A 24,256-nucleotide genomic window follows, 5' to 3' on the forward strand; every position below is an offset into this window, starting at 1 on the left:
GTGCAGATGGCAATTCTTAAAGAACGTGCCCTGCCGCAGGGAAAGCGCATGTTGGTTGTTACCCCGTGTCCTGCCTTGGAGGCGGTCACGAAAGCCAGTGTACCTAATTCTAAAGCTTTGCACCCTCGGTGGATTCAGTGGGCTACTTCCTTGACATCTCAGGATGTCACGTTTATTTTTGACGCCGCTTTACGGTCGCAGGATTATTTACAGTATGAATTTGTTCATCCTGCTCCTTTAGCAATGCGGCCGTTGGAGGATTTCCACTGTATCATTTACACAGATGGTTCGGCGCAGGTTGCGCATGGCTCTAAACATGCCTACGTTTCCGCTTGCGCCATTGTGGTCGGTGCCATGGTGAACGATGAGTTCGAGTCCAGTGTCGTGCACACGCAGACACTTGGGGACTGCACTGCACAATTAGCAGAGCTCCGTGCTCTGATGCTTGCATTGGAGTACGCAGATCCTAGTGTGACAACTTTAATCGTAAGTGATTCTTACTACTGTGTCCAGTCTTACAATGAGAACTTGTTCTTTTGGATTCAGAATGATTTTCGTGATTCCAAAGGTAGCACAATAAAACATAAAATGATCTGGGTCCGAGTAGCGGAACTTAAAGAAAAGCTACCGCTCGTGTTTGTGATTCATACTCTCGGCCACCAGCGCGTGGGAGTCCACGCTGTTGGCAACTCGCTTGCTGATGAGGCAGCGAAGTCAGCGGTATCAAAATACTTAGTTGCAGCAGTCACAAGGTCCAAAAGCAAAATAGATGATGACATCTTGGCGGCTGTTGCTGCCACGGCGAAGGGAGGTAAATATCCTGCGGGGTTCCCTTCGAAGTACACATACCACTTAAGTCCCGATAAGGTTCCTTATGTGAAAATTCCTGAAGTTGGAGAGCGTCTAGTTCCCAACTCGGATCGCAGAACGTCTCTGATTACAGCGGCTCATGAAGGTGTGGCGTAGCAGTCACAAGGTCCAAAAGCAAAATAGATGATGACATCTTGGCGGCTGTTGCTGCCACGGCGAAGGGAGGTAAATATCCTGCGGGGTTCCCTTCGAAGTACACATACCACTTAAGTCCCGATAAGGTTCCTTATGTGAAAATTCCTGAAGTTGGAGAGCGTCTAGTTCCCAACTCGGATCGCAGAACGTCTCTGATTACAGCGGCTCATGAAGGTGTGGCGTCTGCGCATGCGGGCGTCTCAGCCACTGTATCTCAGCTACAACAGAGGTTCTGGTGGCGGGGACTGTACAAACAGACGCGCGATTATGTCCTTATGTGTGACATTTGTCAGCAGATTAAGCCTTCTACTGCTGCGCGTCCGCCTCAGACAAGGTTGTACATCTCTAATAAACCCCTTGGATGTGTTTATTTGGATCACTGCGGTCCTTTCTCTTCTGATACTGCGTATAAATACATCTTAGTAGCAGTTGACTCATGCACACGCTTTGTGTGGTTATGGCCGCATCGCAGCGCTGATTCACGGACTGTCATTAAGGATTTGCGTGTCTTTGTGGGAATCTTTGCTTGTGGTGCTTTCCATTCGGACCAGGGTCCGGCTTTCGCCTCTAAGGCGTATAAGGATGCTATGGTTTCGTTGGGAGTACAGGTGAAGTTTTCAAGCCCCTACAGGCCTGAGGGCAATTCTGTGGTAGAAAGAATGAACCGCGACTTAAAGCAATCTTTGACAGCCCGAGTTACAGGCACTGGTAGAAACTGGCTGACCCACCTCTATGGCGTGCAGCGTGCGCTTAATAATCTCCCTAGAAGGTCTCTGGGTGGGCGGACCCCATACGAAATGCTCTTTGGTATCAAGATGTACGTCCCTGACCTTGATGGTGCAGACTGCGAGGCCCAGGCCGCGGCCTTTGACGTAGATGAACATTACAATGTTTTACAGGATCTACAAAAGACCAGAGACAGTCTTGCAAAGGAACACTTGCCCTCCACGTCGGATGATGCGTTGCAGATCCCGGTAGTTGGCTGGCTACCCCAAGTTGGAGAACTGGTTCGAGAGAAGATCGAAAACAAAAAGGAGTTTGGTCCCTCATATCGAGCGCCAGTTCGGGCCCTTGGAGTGAAGGGCACAAGAACAGTCATTTTACCACCACTTCCAGGTCGTAAGGAAAACAGATTTATTTCTATTGACAATGTCAAGACACACAGGGTGGCCGATTCTTCATAGCATGACACCGGCTGTATCCTGTCCTTCCATGGTGAGGCACTCTGTGCTGGCTATTACATCTGGTGCAGATCAGGAGGTGTCCCTCGAGATGCCTGCCCTATCAAGTCCTTTATTAAATACTATTCCTGTTACTAACATTGATGAGGTGACCTATGCAGATCCTGCTGATTTATCCATGTCCGATTTACATGCTCGTTTGGCTAACCAGTCCAGATTCTCTTTTGACTCTGTTTCGGAACTTTCAAAGAAACCATCGACTATTGCAAAATATGCCACGTTGTTTAAAAAACATTTTTTAGTTCCACCTTGGACATACATTTGGCTGATACTATTTTCATTTTATCTTTTTATGTCAATTGGTTTTGTGTTTTATTTTTTCCGCCTGATTGATGGCCATTATGTGAAAGAAAGAACAGGAATTCGGTACCTTAATGGAACATTGGCCCCTCACTCCTCCTCGCATTCAGCACACAGACTAAAGAGAGACTTAAATTCAGTACAAATTACTGCTTGGCCTGTCCTTGATGGGATTGTGTGGGATGCGGTTAGGTTTCAGATACATGGCCCCACAGAAGTTATTAATGTTCCTAATGTGCTTAGAGTAAACATGGGAGATGTGATTAAGCAAAATATTCGTTCTGATGATTGGGATCTTCAGGCCGTAGAAGCATTGTTCTCTGATTTGAAATATTATGCGGCCTTTGATGATGAGGATTTGTATTTAGATTCTGTCAATTATGGTGATTTGTTTTGTTACCAACATTATGGAAATCATTTCTTGCACAAGACAAGTTCCAGGCGGGTTCCTGTGAATTACACTCAGTGGGAACATTGCCCTGCTCCTTTACAGGGGAGCTCAAGTACGTTTCTGAGGAAATACTCTTACTTTACAGATTTTAATCAGTCAAATCCTGAGTCGTTTTATTTTAAAGTGAAACAGAAATCCATACCAAAAGTTAGACTAACTGACACAAAATTGTTGTATTCAAAGTCCTTTCTAGAAAGGTTATCTGTGGATGGCTATGAGTTATGGAAGGAGGCTGTTGACCTTAAATCGGTTTGGGGTACCAAAGATTGGCAGGTACAAGGCACTGAGGCTTTGCATCGGGCATGTCTCATCCCGAATCACATGTTGTTTTTAAACTCGACTATTTCCCAAACAACATGTTTTGGATTGGCTACATCTAAAAAATTAAATAACCCTACTATCCCTGATTTGGAAGAATATTCAGGTTGGAGTAATTTCACTACATTGTCCATAAGTGAGATACAAGCACTTTTGCAAAATTCCTCCTTTAATATTTCCACTTTTGATCAAGATGGGTGGCTTTTATGGCAGAGGAGCTCTGATTCTTGCCAACGTCGTTTTTTGGGTTTGTCTGAAGGTTTTACACGCATCAGGCCAGATCCCAGGTTTGACTCAGATCACACTGTTACAACTTATTCAGTAGGCAAATTATGTCAAAACTGGTTACAACATTCCACTTTAACTGCAGTCAAACTGCATCTGTCCCAGTTGAATGAGAACATAGAGTTAAATGATTTTATAAAAGGCCCGACTATGGGTAGGTCTAAACGCTTTATTTATGCTATTTACAATGAAATTTGGAAATTTTCTCGAGTCGAAGCAGCTAAACGCCTGAGGGCTATTGATCAAGCCAATTTGGAAAAAGTGCTTGCAGTGGTCGATAACAGTATTAACACGCTTTCTTCCAGAATTTACACATTGGATAATATTGTTTCTTCTGTTGTTGATATTGTACATGATGAAGTGTCCACGTTATACCATGGTCAAAATCAATTGCGTTCTGTAATGCAGTTTGCCTGGACTCTACAGACAATTAAGGCTGGTCGAGTTCCCTGGACCGCATTGAACGTTTCATCACTTTTTGCCCCTTTTAATCTTACTGAAAAACAACGCATGCTTTCAATGCGTGATGCATCATTTTCTATGTTACATATTGAGAAGCTAGAATCCTTGCCTTTTTCTGTTGCTGAAACCACTACTGCCACGTGGCTTATTCATGGTTTAATTACATTACCATTTCCTTTATATAAATTTACTAACTGTATGCGATATATTGCTATAGGACGATATGAAACACTAGGCAATGCATTTCTACATGAGACATGGTCATTACCATACACATACAGATGTCTGAAGGATGGAAAAGAAGTGAATCTTAATGGTGAGGAATGCACACAGTCACCTGACCATTCATTAATATGCAGGCACATTCAGTTACACGGTTCTTGTAATCAGGACCGCCCAAATTTAGCATGTGTTTTGAAAGGCACGCCAGTTCCAGCAGTGGTCCCCACATTCACATTGTTAGCTAATGGTAGTTATTTACTTTTAAACAACGAATTATGTTGTGGTTTATTAATTGGTGTGGCATATGTGGTAACTGTATCAGAGCGTGTAGTGTGCTGCAAGAATGTTCTATACCCACCCACGCATGGTTCTTCAGATGTCTCCATCTGGCCACGGATTCTAACCTTGGAAGCAAAATTCAATGGTTTAAGCAGAATAAGGGCCCTTTTGTCTCAAAAACAAGTGACCCTGAGTTCGGCCCGGGAAACTTATGTCCTTCACATAGCCAACACCCGCACAGAGGTGCAGGCGCTTTTAAACACTGATTTGCCGTTTCATTTCTGCGAGCTGGTACACCAGATTTTTAATGCTTCTTCAACGACTGGGCTGGCACATTTTTTCAAGTTGGTGAGCAGTGGCCTCGTGACTACGTTTGAAAAGGTTTTTAGTATCATTCCCACGTTTTTCCACACTATTTTTTCGAGTCTGTTTGGTGGACTACCTGTGTTGCTGGCTGTAGCAGCAGGCATTCTGTTGGTGTTTTTCTTCATAAAACATGGATGCCCATCCTGCGCAAGACGCCGTCCAACGCCTCCTGACACTGTGCCGTAATCGGATGCTCAATTACTATGGAACATTGCCGCTTGCAGCATTAAGCACGGCCTATAGATTGTCATTTCGGTTCACCGACTTCACGTGTGTCCAACCTGTGTTTCACTGCCTGAACTGCGAGTTCGATTGGGCCATTGATTTATGCCTATGCTTGAGGACTGCTCCTGACGTCGATTTTGATCAGCTAATGCGTCCCGTGGTGGCTCATGAGTTGATCTGTTCTGGCGAAAGAGTTATGGCCTTGGCAGCAATAAATGGAGTTCTGGGCCAATGGGAGATCTCTGCAGCGGCGGATGCCTTTCTGACACACAGCGATCTGGTGAACCCACCGAGTTGTCCTCTGACGTTACAGGAGGATCCGATGCTGGAGGAGCACGTATGTTCTTTCCCATTGCTGAATTGGATTGCTGAACTATTTTCGGATGATGGCAGTGATTTCATACTGGAGGCTGTTGCAACTTTCTTTGCATATACTTTCCATTCATGACATACCTGGGAGGAGTGCTTTGTGGTGAAATATGACTTTCCCCTCGCTGAATTGGAGAGATGGAGTGGGTTCAGCTGATGGAGAATTCAATCACGTGATGTCGCTGAGGATAACGTCACTGTGGCACATGACTTTGGATATTGGATAAGTGCCTTGTTTTTTCTCTTACAGACATTTGGATTGATGCGACCTGGTCCTACTTTCTGGCGAATAACTTTTGGTACGAAAGTTTTATTTTTTATTTTTAGAATTGAGGCCACTGTAGGCATTCATACATATTCATTCATAAACATTGTTAGCTTATTTTAGCTCAAGATTATTGAACTTTGCTTTCAAGTTTTGTATCTGATTTAGTATTGCCTTTTCCCTTATGTTTGACGGTGCTCGGACCAATGGGGGGGTGTCATATGGATACTGCGTTACATATATTGCGTTAAGTTAGCATGAGTGCATTACATGTTTAAACAGCCTTTTTTCCTTCGGCTTCAGTTTTGCACACGACACATACTGGTTGTTGTCGCCTTCACCCTAGAAGCGGTGAGGTGGTTTATTTGAGAATAATATGTTATTTCTATGCTATCAGCTTTGCCTGGTACACTTGGTACAACTGTCTGCACACTGAGAGCTGCACACTCTGATATTAACCTAACACAAGGTTGCTGGGAGGCTTGATCCTCGCACCACATTAGACATAACACAAATAATGTTGATGCCAACATTTTGGGCTCTACGCGGGTTTAAGATAGAGTTACACGGAATGAACGTAGACACTTGGTGCTGCGCAGGAAGAGAGCTGGTAGCTGTTGATGTGAACTGCTCCTACTGACATTGAGAGGTATGGGGCCGCCCTGCTAAAGCCCGAATGAGACCTTCTTAGATATAATATAATATGCTAGATAGGGTGCGCGAAATATAGGTGATATAAATTTCTATAGAAATTGCATTATAACATGCTAGCACCTTTTGCTTACTATGGATTAGTGACTATGCTGCTGACTCTGATTTTTATAATCTGCATTTTGGTATTATACAAGATACTGCGTTTGAGAACTTTGCATTGAATAATAAATATTTCAAACTTGCACTTGTGTTCTTTGACTCTCAGTTTTGGTTTGAAATGATTATCTAACGAAAGAGTGTTCATGTGTTCCACGACTCCTGAGGTATTCTAAAGATCATGTTCTGGTTTGTCTAATACATGGATCATTCCATAATGATCCATGAGACACTGTAGCTAGCTAGGTAACGAGATTTCTGACACTGAGATGAGTTTTTGGATCATCCTAACTCACTGAGGTTCTAGATCTCTATGCACAGTTCTGTGGGAGAACGGAAACCCTGCTACAGTAGAGGCGTCATTGATTCAGAAGATACAGCAGGACAGGAGGGAGGCGACTTTTACAAAGGATTCCTCCCATTCTGGGGCCCTATGGCCAATAGCAGAAACATAAGGCAGCTCATTTGAGTTGTTGAGGCAACGATAGATGAAACTGTAGGGGCACTGATCAACCTCACAGCCGAGCTTCAGGCGCACCGCCTTATGACATTACAAAACAGGATGGTTTTAGATATCATTCTTGCGGACCGTGGTGGAGTATGTAAATTGATTGGATCCAGCTGTTGCATTTACATACCTGACAACGCCCCTACAGTATACCAGGCCATCTCTAAATTGCACCTGATCGCTGAGTCCATTCACCAGGACGAAGGAAACTGGTCTTTGACAGGATGGTTCTGGGGATTACTGTCCACATGGGGATGGAAGGTACTGACTTTCATTGGAGTGACTTTGGCCATTATCTTTTCATGTTGCCTCTGTCTACCATGTGGTCCCGCTATCTGCGGCCTTTGTGCCACCATGTGTGTCCCAAGGCCTGTCTCACAGAGAGCAGAAAATATGAAAATGATGTTGCAGCAACAGCTTGATGACCTCATGGCTATTGATATTGACTCAGATTAACGTCTGTGTTTTGCCCGCGTAATGGCAAAAGGAGGGTCTGAGGTAATTCAGTTTTGACTTCCGTCACCATTTTGTGTTGCCCTCACTCAGGCAGCTTGGCAAACCAAGTGTTTTTGCCCTTTGTACTGCTACGTGTCAAATAACCCCCCTTCTTTGTTGTGAAGCCAATTCCAGGAACTAGCCAAACTGACTAATCCTTGTCTAGACTGACTAATCCTTGTCCCAACTATCTGTTGGCATTCAGTATTCTTTCCCTGCCTTATCTTATTTGTTGGCCTTCGGTATTCTTTCCCTGCATTATCCTATTTATTAAGTTGTCCTTTGAAGCACACAAACACGTCTTGCCATTACTGATTGACCTATAGGTGCTGTCATTGATTGACTTATGGGGTTGGGCAAAAACACGAATCAAGAGGGACGTTCTGGTTACATGGTACCTCGTTTTGAATGTTTTCCTATTGGCTAATATTTGGTGCATGCGGAGTGTTTTTCTGTGAGTGTGTATGGTTATAAAAGACTGTGAGCCACGGAGTGAAGTGGCAGTCTCCTGAGAACCTACTATTGGTGTACTTCTGGGACAACTGTGCATAGGTGCAGCTAATAAATTTGGTTTTCTACGCTAACAGAGTATTCCGTGTCTCTGTACAACAAGGCAGGTGAACTCGGAGATTTCAGGCATGCCCTGCGCCACCAGGCCCTTCTAGGCCCGGTTTTTTAACCTCTGCCCGGTTTTCCCTTCTGTTCCCATCACTGCCCCGTGCCTCTCTGCCCATTCTGCCTTTTGTTCTTAGCTGCCCCTGTATTTCTGTGTTCTGTATTTTGCCTCTGTGACACTTGTTTTTCCGGTATATCTGTGCCCTTTTGCCTTCTGTGCCACTCATTTTTCCCTCGTTTTTTTGCTCTTTTTGCCTTCTTTTGCACTCGTTTTTTGTGCCTGTGTGCCTTCTGTGCCACTCGTTTTTTTCCTCGTTTTTTGCCCCTTTTGCCTTCTGTTTCACTTGTTTTTTGTGCCCTTCTGCTCTCTGTTCCACTCGTTTTTTGTGCCCTTCTGCCCTCTGTGCCACTCGTTTTTTCCCTCATTTTTGTGCCCCTTTTGCCTTCTGTTCCACTTGTTTTTTGTGCCCTTCTGCCTTCTGTGCCACTCGTTTTTCCCTTGTTTTTGTGCTCCTTTTGCCTTCTGTTCCACTCGTTTTTTGTGCCCTTCTGCCCTCTGTTCCACTCGTTTTTTGTGCCCTTCTGCCCTCTGTGCCACTCATTTTTCCCTTGTTTTTGTGGCCCTTTTGCCTTCTGTTCCACTCATTTTTTGTGCCCTTCTGCCCTCTGTTCCACACGTTTTTTGTGCCCTTCTGCCCTCTGTGCCACTCGTTTTTCCCTCGATTCTGTGCCCCTTTTGCCTTCTGTACACTTGTTTTTTGTGCCCTTTTGCCTTCTGTGCCACTCGTTGTTCCCTCAATTTTGTGCCCTCTTTTTTTCTTCTGTTACCTTCGTTGTCCCTCACCGCCCTTGCCGCTGCGTCCCCTGTGGCCCGCCCCCCTGCCCATTCGCTGCCCTCGTCTCCTCCCTCCCGCCTCCCTATATATGCCGGCTGTTGCATGGCCGCGCCACTGGAGCGCCCAAGGCACGCCTAATGCAAGCCCGTCTGCGCCCGTCTGCATCTGCAACGCGCCCAGCGCCAGAAACCCTGGCCCCCGCACTCGCCACGATGACCGCCGCCACTACGACGCCAGCACTCTGCACGCTCTCAATTCCGGACGGAGCCTCACCTGCTTCAAGGAGGCCCCGAAATGCACATACGCCCCCTTCACCTGCAGGAACTGCAGGTACACCAGTCTCAGGGCCGACGAACCACCCGCTAAGAAAGACCCCAACCACCTCCCATACATACTACTGAACTCCCACTCCGCACGCAAGCATGACGTCGAGCTCTGGGACCTGTTCGACACAACATCCCCGGACGTCACCTTCCTGACAGAGACCTGGTTTAATGACTCTTCCGCACCCGCCATCGCCATAGCCATCCCAGATGGCTACAAGACTACCCACAGAGACTGCACCAACGGAGTCGGAGGAGGAATCCCCATCAACCACAAGAACAGCATCAGGGTATCGACTAGCACCGACGACGCGCTCACATGCATTTCCAGATCCACACAGACCCTAACTCCACCCTCAGAGGCACCATCGTCTACCGACCCCCCGGACCCCTCCCACAGTTCAGTGACTCCATCGCCGACTTGATCAGCACGCACGCCCTGACCTCCACCGACTACATCCTTCTTGGAGACCTGAACTTTCCCTTTGAGAACAACAACAACTCCACAACCTTGATCGATAACCTCGCCAACCTCAGACTGAAGCAACTCGTCACAACGCCCACCCACTCCACGGGTCTCACGTTCGACCCCGTTTTCTCCTCAAGCCCGCACGTCTCTGTCAGCCACACCACCAAACTCCTCTAGACTGACCACCGCAGCATCAACTTCGCCTTCTAGAAGCCCACCACACACCACTGCACCCAACAGATCCCCCGCCACTGCTGGAGCAAAATCACCGAAAACCAATTACATGCAAACCTCGCTCTCAGCCCACCGACCGAACCCTCCAACACTGATGATGCTGCCCACAGCCTCAGATGCTGGATCGAGGACTGCGCCAACACCCTCGCCCGCTGAAGAAACCCCCTCACAGAGACACCAGCAAGAGGGCTAGCTGGTTCACCCCAGAACTCCTAACCTCCAAGCAAGCCTGCCGGAAACTAGAGAAGAAATGGCACAGTGAACAAACTCAGGACTGCAGCGCAGCACACAAGGACGCCATCCGCAACCACCACCACCTCATCAGGGCGGCCAAGAGGACCTCCTTCAAAGACCACCTCGACAACAATGCACACAACAGCAAGGAGCTCTTCAACATCGTGAAGGAACTCTCCAACCCCAGCTCCAACACCAATGACATCCCGCTGTCGCAAGCCCTGTGTGACTCCCTCACCACCTTCTTCCACCGCAAGATAGCAGACATCCATGACAACTTCAACACCCAGACAGCCCCAACAGACAGCAACACAACAGACCTCCGCACACCATCAACCACAACCCCCTGCTAGCCTGTGCCAGTGTGAGCATCAATGACACCATCAAGACCATGCGCACAATCCACTCCTGCTCTCCGTCAGACCCATTCCCGCACCACGTCTTCAACAGAGCAAGCAGCTCCATCGCACCCCACCTGCGCAAAGTCATCAATCTCTCCCTCGAGACCGGGACCTTCCCAGAAATCTGGAAACACGCTGAGATCAACGCCCTACTAAAAAACCTAAGGCAGACCCAACAGACCTCAAGAACTTCCGGCTCATCTCTCTGCTCCCCTTCCCAGCCAAGGTCATTGAGAAAACCGTCAACAGACAGCTAACCCGATACCTCGAAGAAAATAGAATCCTGCACCCTTCCCAGTCAGGGTTCCGCAGCAACCACAGCACAGAGAATGCCCTCGTCGCCGCCACAGATGACATCAGGACCCTGCTGGACAACGGCGAGACCGCAGCACTCATCCTCCTAGACCTCTCTGCCGCCTTCGACACTGTCTGCGACCGCACACTACGCACATGCCTCCACGCCGCAGGGATCCGAGACAAGGCTCAGGATTGGACCACCTCCTTCCTCTCCGGCAGAATCCAGAGCGTCCACCTCCCCCCATTCCATTCTACAGCCTCCGAGATCATCTGCGGCGTACCCCAGGGATCCTCCCTCAGCCTGACGCTGCTCAACATTTACATGGCCCCGCTCGCACACGTAGCCCGACAGCACAACCTCAACATAATCTCCTACACAGACGACACTCAGCTTATCCTCTCCCTCACCAAGGACCCCATCACCACCAAAGCCAACCTCCACGAAGGAATGAAGGCCGTTGATGAAGACCAGCCGTGTGAAGCTGAACTCGGACAAGACGGAGGTCGTCATCCTTGGCACCAACCCTTCAGCCTGGGACGACTCCTGTTGGCCGACGGCACTGGGGGAAGCCCCGACACCCACCGACCACGCACGCAACCTGGGAATCATCCTCGACTCAATGCTCTCAATGACCAAGCAAGTCAACGCCGTCTCCTCCTCCTGCTTCAACAACCTCTGCATGCTCCACAAGATCTACAGATGGATCCCTACAGATACAAGAAAGGCAGTCACCCAGGCCCTCATCAGCAGCAGACTTGACTACGGAAACGCCCTCTACGCGGGAGCCCCGACCAAGCTCCTCAAACGACTACGGCATGACTGATCCTCGACGTACCACGCCACGGCCACATCACCCCCCACCTGAGAAACCTGCACTGGCTCCCCATCAACAAGAGGATATCCTTCAAGCTCCTCACCCACGCACACAAGGAACTCCACAAGACCGGGCCAGCCTACCTCAACAGACAACTCTCCTTCTACATTCCCAACCGCCAGCTATGCTCCGCCGACCTCTCACTCGCCGCCATCCCGCGCATCCGAAGAACAACCACCAGTGGGAGATCCTTCTCCCACCTCGCCGCCAAGACATGGAACACCCTCCCACTGAGCCTACGACAGACCCAAGACCTGCTGACCTTCAGGAGGATACTCAAGACCTGGCTGTTCGATCAGTCGCGCCCCTCCACCCCCTCAGTGCCTTGAGACCCTTGCGGGTATGTAGTGCGCTTTACAAATGATTGATTGATTGATTGATTGAATGCACCGGTTTCGCCTATGTAATAAATAAAGAGCTGTTTTCGTCAATCATCGTCTGGGAGAAGGAAAGAGCTCCCTTACAGAAAACGCAGGAGTGGAGAGGATGTGGCACAGCGGACAGAGCTGCTGACTCTAGCGCTGGGCATCCTGGTTCGAGTTTCGGCAGCAGAGGGCAACATTCTGTGATTCTGTGCAAATCACTTAATCTTTAAAAGGCATAACTTTATGTAAATATAGTTCCAGCAAAGCGGATGTTAACAGTATTTCGGCAGCGGGAAACTGATAAGAGAAGCAGGCGAAGAACAATCATTGGTATATGCAGGAAAATATGCTGCAGCCAATAGAAATGGAGGAAAGGTCAGTGGCACGCATAGGAACCAATGAGATGCCTGGATAGAGAGGAGGCGTTAAAAAAAATAGATTTCTCATGCAGAGCGCAAGCGCTGTGTAGGCGAAACCTAAAAAGGTACTCCCTGAAAAATGTTGTTCTAGGTCTGGGAAAAGGGGGAAAGGTACAACTAAAGAATGCAAAAATTCCCCCTTAACTTGTATTCCTTCAATAATGGCTCACAGTTTTGTAATCTTTGTTATCTTATTTTTTTATTTTTCAACATCATTGTTAGTTGTGTTTGATCATACAAATGTAGGTATTCAGTAAAAAAGTTTCACATGCATATCACAAATACATATACACAAAACAAAAAACAATATATTGCACACTAATATATACACTACCTCATAGTGTTCACTATGTAATCCCCATACCTCAAATCACTCTCCATTCCAAACACTATACAGACACATTCATACTACAACCTCTCATTCTTGCCCCAGCCTGATTTCACATACACCAGAGAATGTATTTGGGAAAGATATCCAAATTCTTTTAGTTTTGTGGACTGGGTTTTTCTAAACAAAAGATCAACATACATTTCAGTGGCATCTGGTATAGAAAATCACCTTCATCAAGACCAAGCACTTTACACCTATCATATGGTGAAACAGTATGGGGTGATCAAACTGTATAATGGCGTAGAACTGACACTGGATGGATCAATTTCACATTTCTTTTGCTCAGTGAGGATACTGAGGTAATTGCTTTTGTGTGCCCTCAATCACATCAGTCCTTGGAGTAGTTCCTATAATGGACCACTTTCATTATGCACAGGTATAAGAAATCTGTAGTCAGTGCAATTCAGTGGATATCTGGAAGCTGAATATGCCTCACCAGGATGTTATGTTATGTTTGGAAATTTGTAAAGCGCATGGTTGTCCCGGCACAGGGACTTCCCAGCGCTGATTGCCAGAAAAGAGGAAGCTACTGATCAACGAAAAAGCCATGTCTTCACCACCTTTCTAAAAAATAGAAGGTTGGGTGTGCTTCTGATGGAAAGAAGCATAGAATGCCAGAGGGTCGGCACAAGCACCTTGAATGAACGCCCTCCTGCTCTGGTTTCTATGAAACCGAGGGACAACTGCCAGATGGAGGTCGGCTGAGCATAGGACACGAGTTAGGATGTAGGGGCGGCAAAGATCGCTCAGGATTGCAGGACCTGAGCCTGCAAGATTTTTGTGCGTAAAGCAAAGAGCTTTAAAATTGATTCTTTGCTCTATAGGCAGCCAGTGAAGGTGATGCAGAGGTCTGGAGACCAAGCAGTACCTTGTTAGGGCAAACAGCATACAGGCTGCGGTGTTCATAGTGCACTGTAACCTTTTGATCACAGACTTATTGGAGCCAAGCAACAGACCGTTGCAATAGTCCAGCCTGGCCAGGACAGTAGCTTGAACAATCAGCGGGCAGGTGTGAGGTGAAATAAACCCCGATATGAGTTTGAGGCCGGGCAGCAAGCCAAAACAGGTCCCTGCAACAGACTTGGCGTGGTCCCCGAAAGAAAGGGCACTATCGACCCAAATGCCTAGATTTTTTAAGACGGTTTTTGGCAGAGGCGGTGCGCCAAGCTTCAGAGGCAACCAGTTGCTGTCCCAAAGATGTGAATCGCTACCTAGAAGGAGGAGCTCAGACTTAGTGCAGTTCAGCTGGAGGCAATTAGCCTCCATCTAAGCAGAGATGGTGGTCAGGTTCTCCTGAAATTTGGCTGCATCCTGGCTAGGGTCCTTGGTAAAGGATAGTATTAGCTGTGTGTTATCCGCATATGACACCAGAGAAATAGTGGGCTTTGGCCAGCAGAGCCAGTGGCCGAATATGTAAACATTTAACAGGGTTGGGCTTTGTGCCGATCCCTGAGGCCTGCTGCAGCATTGGGAATGCATCTGGGAGTGGAAAGGATGGGTGATGACTTGAAAGGACCTGTTGGTCAAAAACGATGTAAACCAGGCGAGGGATTTGCCGGTGATGTCAATCTCCCGCATCCGGAAAAGCAGGATATCATGGGAGACCATGTCGTAGGCGGCACTGAGATCAAGCAAAATCGGTGCTGACGTTCTGCCCTCATCCAGGGATGCTCTGAGTTGCTCAGTAACTGCCAGTAGGGCTGACTCAGTGCTATGATGTAAGAAAAAAGCCATTTTGGGAGGGATCTAGTATGGAACAAAATTCCAGATACTGAGTCAGAGTGGTGTTCACATGGGATTCCGTTATTTTTGCTAAAAAAGGAAGCAAAGAGATGGGATCGTAATTCTCCGGTCTTGAAGGATCTAACAACAGCTTTTTCAATAGTGGAATCACTTTTGCATGTTTCCAGGATTGCGGGGACTCTGCCGACGATAAGGAGAGAATGATAACATCTAGACAACTGGGTAGGAGACAGTCTTGGAACTTAAGGAATAGTTCTGGTGTAAGAGGGTCATCTGGAGACCCAGTTTTTATCTTAGTAAACAAGGCCTGGAGGCCTTCGACTGTGAATAAGGGGAGGGCAGGGAGGGAGTGGGTCTCAGCACCAGTAAGATCGCCTTCCAGGGGGTCCAGAGCATCGCTCTTAGAGCAGAAGCTGTCCTAGATGCCCTCCACCTTGTTGATAAAATAGGTGGCCAATACCTCACAATGGGTATTGGATGTTATGATGTTTTCGGTTGACAGAGGGGATTCACCATATCCTTTAGTAAAGAGAAAATCGTTTTATCTGGGTTATTGCTGGTATTAATTTGATTGGCAAAGTAGGCAGCGCGGGATTTCCGTATCAGTTTCTGGTAGAGTTTGTAAGAGAAGGGGTTTCACGCCAGCCACGGACAGAGCCTAATGGACATACTCAGAGGAGATATGAGCATCGTCTGCATGTTCATCACTGGCAGTGGCATACCAAGACCTTTGGCTGCCCGCGGCTCATAAAAGAGTGGGGGGTGCTGGCGGATTCCTGCGACGGCCGGGGGGGTGTGGTGGTTGCTGGCTATTCCCGCGCATCTGCCGCGATGCCGGCAGATAGGAGTGGAGGGTGGGTAGAGTCCGCCGCCCCCAAAACTCTTGTTGCCCGGTGCGGTCTGTCACCCAACCCCATTGCTACGCCACTGATCACTGGTTTCATCACTGGACTTTAAACTGCCGCGGCCAAGGCCTACAAAAGACAGTCCCTGTTCTTTCTCCTTGTTAAGTAAGCTTGTCTTTTCTGTGGCATCTGCATCTATGGTTTCACAAAAAGGCAAGAAACGCAATAAAAACAAACACACATAGTCATATGTATGAAACCAATCTCTTCATGTCTAGCTTTCTTCTTAGCTCCACAAATGCAAGGGTAAGTGCCTCAGAAGGGTGGGAAATTAAGCTGTAACAGAAAGGTGCATTCATTAAGGCCAGTGTGGAGCAAGAAGCGCACTGTGGGTGGCACTACATTGTGAGGTTGTTGTGAGTCCCTTATAGCAGGGAAGATGGAGACCTTTATGTATGGCCTGACTGATCATCTGGGATGAGGAGTGGAAACCCCCGGATATCGATACCTACTATTGCCCTCTTCCACACCCTATAACCTGTCCACCATGCCCCACTGAAGGAAAAGGTGTTGATCACAAAGAAATAACTTTCAAATAGGTGGCAGTAAGAGTAAAACAAACAAGTCAGAACACAAGTGACTACGTAGGGGTAGTTGTTGGAAAAGATAGCAATATCTACTACATAGTGGGATGAGGATAAGGAGTGGCACAGGGTGGGACAGGTGAAGACAACTACACACCTGCAAAAAAGTAAGTCAGTTACAAGAAAGTTATATCCACATCTACTAAAGGAGTTCTACAGCCCAAAAAGGCCCTCACCTACTCCATGAAGTAAATCATACACCACACACGGCCACTCACAGGCACTGCATGGGCGTAATATTAAAATCAATGGAGACAGAAAATAACACTACCAGCACAAAGCCCAACACCTAAAAAAAGATAGCGAATGTCTAACAAGTTAACCAATTGCAGACACCCATACAACACACATTGTAAATGGGGGGGCGGGCAATGGGTGTTGTGGTGGGCATTCCACTGTTAAAATGTAAATAAAACAAATGCTCGTACTTAGAAAAAACACACACATCAACATTTTAATAAATTTAAAAATAAATAACACATCTGACGTTGTTCAAAAAGCGACATACACAGTCAAAGACACATCATGACACAATATGCGTCCCCAAAACACACATAGAATTAGTGACTCACAACACAACCAACACACATGAAATTACAAGTCCTTTCCCCCAATACTATATAAAAAAAACTGTCAACTCCCCCCCCCCCAATAATTGATGAAAAAGAGAAGCAAGGGGCATATTGCTGATGCGTAATCAACAACAGTCTTTATTATCTTCTTCCCTTGTAAAAACGCTTGTCCAACGTCAGCCAGTCATGACTTCAGGGCCACATAGTGTGTCAAACACACTCAGTAACTTCCTTTGTAAGTCCTGCGGCAGTGTGTACTGAATGCAGGTGCCACACTATGCAGGAGGCTTGTGTGTTTTCAATCACAGTGTATGAAATACTAGGAGCTGTCCTTTCATCATAATGGATTTGAAACTTTTAAATGTAGTTACTGAGTGAGTTTGACACAACGGGGCATATTTACAGGCCTTATCGCCACCACAATGTCACTTTCAGTGATGTTGTGTTGGCGATAGGGGCCTCGCCTTATTTACAAGGCAGCATTAAGCCACTTATTGTGGCCTAACGCTACCTTGTAAATAAGGCACCCTTTTACACTGTATTTAGAGTGAAAGGGGAGGGCAATGGGTCTTGTGTGCGCATTCCACCGCAACACCCATTGACTTAGACGCTGCCCCCTATTTACAAGGGCAGCGTAAATAGGAGGCAGCGCCAACATTAAGACCAGGGAAAACCTGGTCTTAAACAGGCGAAACAAGGAGAAATGCTTTATTTCTCTTTTTTTTGCTGTTTACATGTGTGCACTGGGCACACCACAATTGATAGAGTGTCTCAGCTCGAGTCAAAGTTCAGAATGTATATAAATATTTCACGTTGTTGTTATCTCACGCTAATGGAACTGTGAGCAGTCAAATCACGCACTAGGGAGTGCTGAGTGCGTTAGAGTGTTGGAATAACGACCTAGTGATCACTGAGCACAACACTATTGATAGAGTGTGCCGGCTCTAGTGATAGACAGACACTATCGATCACATTAAGCTCTGAATGGGATGCACAATATATCAGCAGACACGTGAGAACCAGCATGGCACTTCGTAACAGGCTTGTATTAATTATACTTGTAACTTTTTGCCTCTTTCTCCCACCAGGTCTTATTGATTTTAGCTCGACTATTTTGTTTTTGAGCTCTTTATTTTCACTTTGACAGATTTTGTCAGTAGTGCACAGGAATCTAGGGAACGGCAGGACGTTAGTGTGCCCTGACCACCCATTTTCCTCTGGTCCTGACGAAAACCCGGTACCTTCCATCCTACGGGTTGAAACATGTAGACCTCACACATAAGTTATTCACCCGATCATATTATACCTCATTGTATCCACCCACTTAATTTTAATATTGTCCAGTACCTTGCAAATACATTTTTCACACAAGTATACCAGGACAATTTTTTACACTTTTTTTGTTCACTTCACACACACAAATACCAGCCCCACTGTAGTCCAGGTATCGCAGCACACCCTGATGGCATTCGGCTATCAGGGTGGACCCCGATGATGAAGCATGTCACCGACTAGGTCGGTGAGTGAGGGGTTTATTAATAAAGGAAGGACTCTCTTCTTTTTTCAGTCATCCCACTCAGACCGCTTTATCTAAGCAGTCTCTGATGGTACTCCTCTTTTGTTTGTTTATTACTGATACCCAGGGGACAAGGAGTACTCTCCGGCCACCTTTGTGAATTCAATCCCTCACTCTCTCTTTTGTTTAATTGTATCTAGGCAGCGCACAGCTGTGAGAGTTGTCCTTCCCCATTCGACATCACACATAGCTTACATTTTTTCACACATCAGGCACACGATGGCGGAAAACAAAGGCCTTTCTTATTCCACCGAGGAAGTTGATGCTATCTTGGAAGATATTTCCGGGTTCGCTGATGCAAGCATCTCACAAACCATCTCCCAGACAGGGGATTGGGAAAAACTTACTGAGATGAAGAGGAACAGAATTAGAACTATACTACATGGAACCATCTTAAAGGAATATGTGACTAACAACATGGCCCCGAATGGTCTCCTGGTAACTAATGCTCCCCGTATTTTTCTAGAAGATGCCACTTTTAGAAAAGACTGGGCCTTAATAGCGTGGCATTGTACACACGACTGGATTATGCTAATTCTGAAAACAGCCTTACGATTATCAGAAGTCATCCTAATAGATATCCAGAAAACAGAAACCCATATAAAAGCCAGCATTTCTGGATACAAAAAGAAGTTGGATGAAGTTAACAAGGAGATTAATGAATATAAAGAAAACCTTACACAACAAAAGGTGACCAAATTCCAAAAAGATTTGAAGCGTTTCTCCTTTGTGAAAGCGTATCCATATTCTGACCCAGACTTTGTACCTACAACTAAACCTGCATTTGATTCTGACACTTCAAGCGTTTCATCCAACAGTAGCAATGGATCAAATACTAGTACTATGAAACAGAAACTAAGAGGGGATTACAGAGGTCAGAATCACTGGAAACCATTCAATCCACCAATGTTTCAAGATCCTTATAACCATCCACCACAGTTCCCAATGTACGGTTGGCAACCACCTTTCCCACCACACTTCCAACCACCACCGTTCCAACAAAACTAATACCGCCCTCCTTTTTTAGGCAGAGGCAGGCGGGGAAAGGGAAGAAGAAGACAAATGAACCAAGTACATTGGGAGGAAGACGAACCTGTGAGCGGCCAGACCAGGAGCAAGACAGGACCAAGCAATATGAGGACTTAGTTACTAACTTATCCTCTAGAACACTATCAGAAACAGAAATGTGTGTACTAAACAAAGGTCTAGGTTTTGTTCCCACCGCACGTCTTGACAAATTCCAACTGCATTGTGAACTGGCAACTTTCTTTAGAAAGTTGAGACTTAAAGCTTTTTTCGAGAAACAAGGAGCCAATGTGGCTACTAACAATCAGAATGAGAGTGGACTAAAAAAGAAATCCTCTTTTGTACCACCGACCCATGCAGTCCCAGTAGAAGTAATTACGTTCGAGCAGGCCGTCTACAATGATGTGGAGAAAATGAGTAACACTTCACAGTTCCAAAACTTGAGCCGAGCTGAATGCAATGCTCTACGAGATCTCCGCAGCTGCGACACCATAACAATAAAACCTGCCGACAAGGGGGGCGGACTTGTAGTAATGGACACCAGTGCATATCGCGAGGAGTGTCTGCGCCTGCTGGGTGACACAAAGAACTGCCAGATCCTACAATCTGATCCCACTATGGAACTGCAATCAGAAATAAAAGGACTGGTTGAAACCGCAGAAATACTGGGTAAGATCTCCAAACAGGAGGCAGAGTACCTATGTGACAACGAGGGCAAGATACCGTATTTCTACACCCTGCCTAAAATGCATAAAGGGAAACTACCACCACCAGGCCATCCCATTGTTTCAGGCATCGGGTCACTACTTGAACCTTTGTCAAGATTTTGCGACTTCTTTCTAAAAATCATTGTACAAAAAACATCTACCTATCTACAGGACACTAAAAGCCTCTTGAATCTTCGACAGGAAATCACAGTGGATGATAACACTGTCTTACTAAGCTTTGATATTGAGAGCCTATACACAAGCATACCTCAAGATGACACGTTAAGGGTTTTGGAGAATACCCTAGGAAACATGGACTGGACATTCAACACACCCAGAGCCTTTATCATTTAATGTGCTAAACTAGCACTCAAACGTAATTATTTTGAATTTGAGGGAGCTCTATTCCTCCAAACCGGGGGCACATCTATGGGCAGTGTTTTTGCCCCTAGTGTGGCGGGTCTCTACGTCTACGACTTTGAACTCAAGTTCATTTTGAGCAATCTCAACCCCTTCAGAGACCATCTAAAATTCTGGAAATGCTATATTGATGATGTCCTTGCCATCTGGCAAGGACCGCTGGACAAACTCATTGAATTTACTACCTGGATCAATACGTGCGACCAGAACCTAAAATTCACCCACTGTTTCAGTGAGAAAGAAATAGTGTTTCTTGATGTGGTGATTACAAAGGAGAACGGTCATCTGGAGACCAGAACATATTACAAGCCTACTGCTAAAAACAACCTGCTGAAGTTCGAGAGTTTTCATCCTCGCCCACTCAAAGAAAATCTTCCTTATGGACAATTTCTAAGGCTGAGGCGCAATTGCAGCAAACTAACGGAGTATAAAAAACAAGCCTCTGATCTAACTGAGAAACTCCAAGTCCGTGGGTATCCTGCAAAAATCATAAACACAGGCCAGAAACGAGCCAGGAACCAACCAAGATAGGCCCTTCTAGAGACAAAACCGGCGACAGAAAATAAGATACCTCTCACCTGTGTGACCACTTTTAACGTTGTCTCCAACCAAGTGTCCAAAAGCATTAAAAAACATTGGTCCATTCTCAGCACTGGCAATCTTCATTGGGACAAGCCCCTTTTTTCCTATAAAAAAACAGCTAGCCTCAAAGACACATTGGTCAATACTAGACCAAAGTTAAAAGAACGTGTTGACAATCAATCACTTACAAAGGCTTGGGGTCTACCTGATGTTACAGGACATTTTCGTTGCGGTAACTGCAGCGTATGTCACTTAACAAGTAACACTAAAACCCTGAATATCGAGACTGATAAAGTGTGGAGGCAGCAATCTCACACGAACTGCAATTGCTGCAATGTGGTTTATCTGATCGAATGTACATGTAACAAACGCTACGTGGGGATGACAACGAGGAAAGTAAAGCAAAGAATCTGCGAGCATCGCAGCACCATCCGCTGCAAGAAAAACGCAACAAAACTGACAGATCACTTCCTTGAATCGAACCACACACCAAATGATATGAGATGGACTGTTATCGAACAAATCACTGCTGGACCTAATATTCAGAAACGACTTTACAAGAAAGAACAAAGATGGATTTACAGATTATCCACACATGTTACAGGATTGAACGCCAATATCCCTTGGGCCAACATCTTTTGAACCTATGCCCCAGTTAACATGAACCTTCTCTCTAACCTGTCCATTGTCGGATCAATGTTTGATTACCGAATGAAAATACTATTGGCCGTATCAAATATGCACCTTTGCTTGTCAAATGTCTCCCCTCTGTTTCTCTTCCTTATAAGTGAAATACTTGTAATCCTTTAAGAGGCTCCAGACTTTCCTTCGCTTCTAATTCCAGTCCGAATAGCCATTTGCTGTTCCTAGATCATTGTTGCTTAGCAACACAAGAAACGGTATTCAATCCCTAGCATACTGTTCAGCATACTCCCTCTTCCATTTCCATTAACGCTACGCTAATACGTCATCACGTATCTGCGTAACTCCGCCCACCCCGGAAGCAACGCTGGTGCTATATTCCTGCCGGCTGCTTCAGAACGCGAGCGGGGAGGCACGGAGAGGCGAGTAGGTACACAGAAACCTAACCTCAACTTAGCTGTAGGTAACATCACCGCTCATATCCCGATCCAGGACGGTTCTTCCGGTCACGGTTTCATGAGCATGTCCCCTGACAATTGTCTCCTCTTATTTCCTCATCACAGAATATGGCATTTTGAGTCTAAATACCTTCCCTCCACCCCGTGAAGCCTAAAAGACCCGAAATAGGAGTAAGCCCTGATTCCTTTTCCGGTCTATGTATGTGTGATGTATGTATGCGTAGTGTGAATGTATGTTTGATGGGACAAACATTGCGCGTCGTTATTAACTCACTTTAATTGAAACCGTGAGCAGTCGAGTTATGCACACGGAAGTGCTGAGTGCTTACGACTGTTTAAAATTAACGACCTATCGACCACTGGGCACACCGCAATTGATAGAGTGTGTCAGCTCGAGTCAAAGTTCAGAATGTATATAAATATTTCACGTCGTTGTTATCTCACGCTAATGGAACTGTGAGCAGTCAAATCACGCACTAGGGAGTGCTGAGTGCGTTCGAGTGTTGGAATAACGACCTAGTGATCACTGAGCACAACACTATTGATAGAGTGTGCCAGCTCTAGTGATAGACAGACACTATCGATCACATTAAGCTCTGAATGGGATGCACAATATATCAGCAGACACGTGAGAACCAGCATGGCACTTCGTAACAGGCTTGTATTAATTATACTTGTAACTTTTTGCCTCTTTCTCCCACCAGGTCTTTTTGCTTTTAGCTCGACTATTTTGTTTTTGAGCTCTTTATTTTCACTTTGACAGATTTTGTCAGTAGTGTACAGGAATCTAGGGAACGGCAGGACGTTAGTGTGCCCTGACCACCCATTTTCCTCTGGTCCTGACGAAAACCCGGTACCTTCCATCCTACGGGTTGAAACATGTAGACCTCACACATAAGTGATACACACGGTCATAATATACCTCATTGTATCCACCCACTTAATTTTAATATTGTCCAGTACCTTGCAAATACATTTTTCACACAAGTATACCAGGACAATTTTTAACACTTTTTTTGTTCACTTCACACACACAAATACCAGCTCCACTGTAGTCCAGGTGTCGCAGCACACCCTGATGGCATTCGGCTATCAGGGTGGACCCCGATGATGAAGCATGTCACCGACTAGGTCGGTGAGTGAGGGGTTTATTAATAAAGGAAGGACTCTCTTCTTTTTTCAGTCATCCCACTCAGACCGCTTTATCTAAGCAGTCTCTGATGGTACTCCTCTTTTGTTTGTTTATTACTGATACCCAGGGGACAAGGAGTACTCTCCGTTCACCTTTGTGAATTCAATAACTCACTCTCTCTTTTGTTTAATTGAATCGTGGTGTTAGCAATGTTAGCTCAATGCCATGCTTCTCCATTCTGCTGTAAATATGCCCCCACATTATATGCCCTGAAGAAGAGATTGGCTTGCGAAACATGTATAGATCAAAACTTTATACAGAGGAAGATGGAAATGTAGACTGTTGTTGGTTGAACGTAAGCAATGTGCCTCTCGCTTCTCTTTTCGATGAACTGAATTAAATGTTTCAGTATGTGCACCCTAATAGATAATCAACACATAAGTCTGTCTGTAATCTGTGGAAGCCCCCATCTAGTCTTAAAAAAATAACATTAATAACATAACAAACATTTTACATCTTCATACACAACCTCATCACTCCCTCACGCCCGGTAGTTGTGTTTGGAGTCATACACTACATACACATACATATAGCTATATGCCATAGACTACACTTCTAATAGAAACATTTCCCGGTGGAGCGCGGTACCTCTCACTGATATGAGCACCACCAGGGTTCCACCAATGACTCCAGCATGTGGTGCCCTTTGCTGTCTCTCTTTTTTCCCTACTGTGAAGTATTGGGACGTTGCTGTTTGTGTTTCACTCAGGAATGTTTGGACACAAGCTGGAAGGACATTCCACAGACCTGCCAATCACAGTGTGCGTAGGGGGCGGGGCCTCGAAGGGG

Source organism: Lissotriton vulgaris, chromosome 5 (assembly GCF_964263255.1).
Source record: "Lissotriton vulgaris chromosome 5, aLisVul1.2, whole genome shotgun sequence".
NCBI lineage: Eukaryota > Metazoa > Chordata > Amphibia > Caudata > Salamandridae > Lissotriton > Lissotriton vulgaris.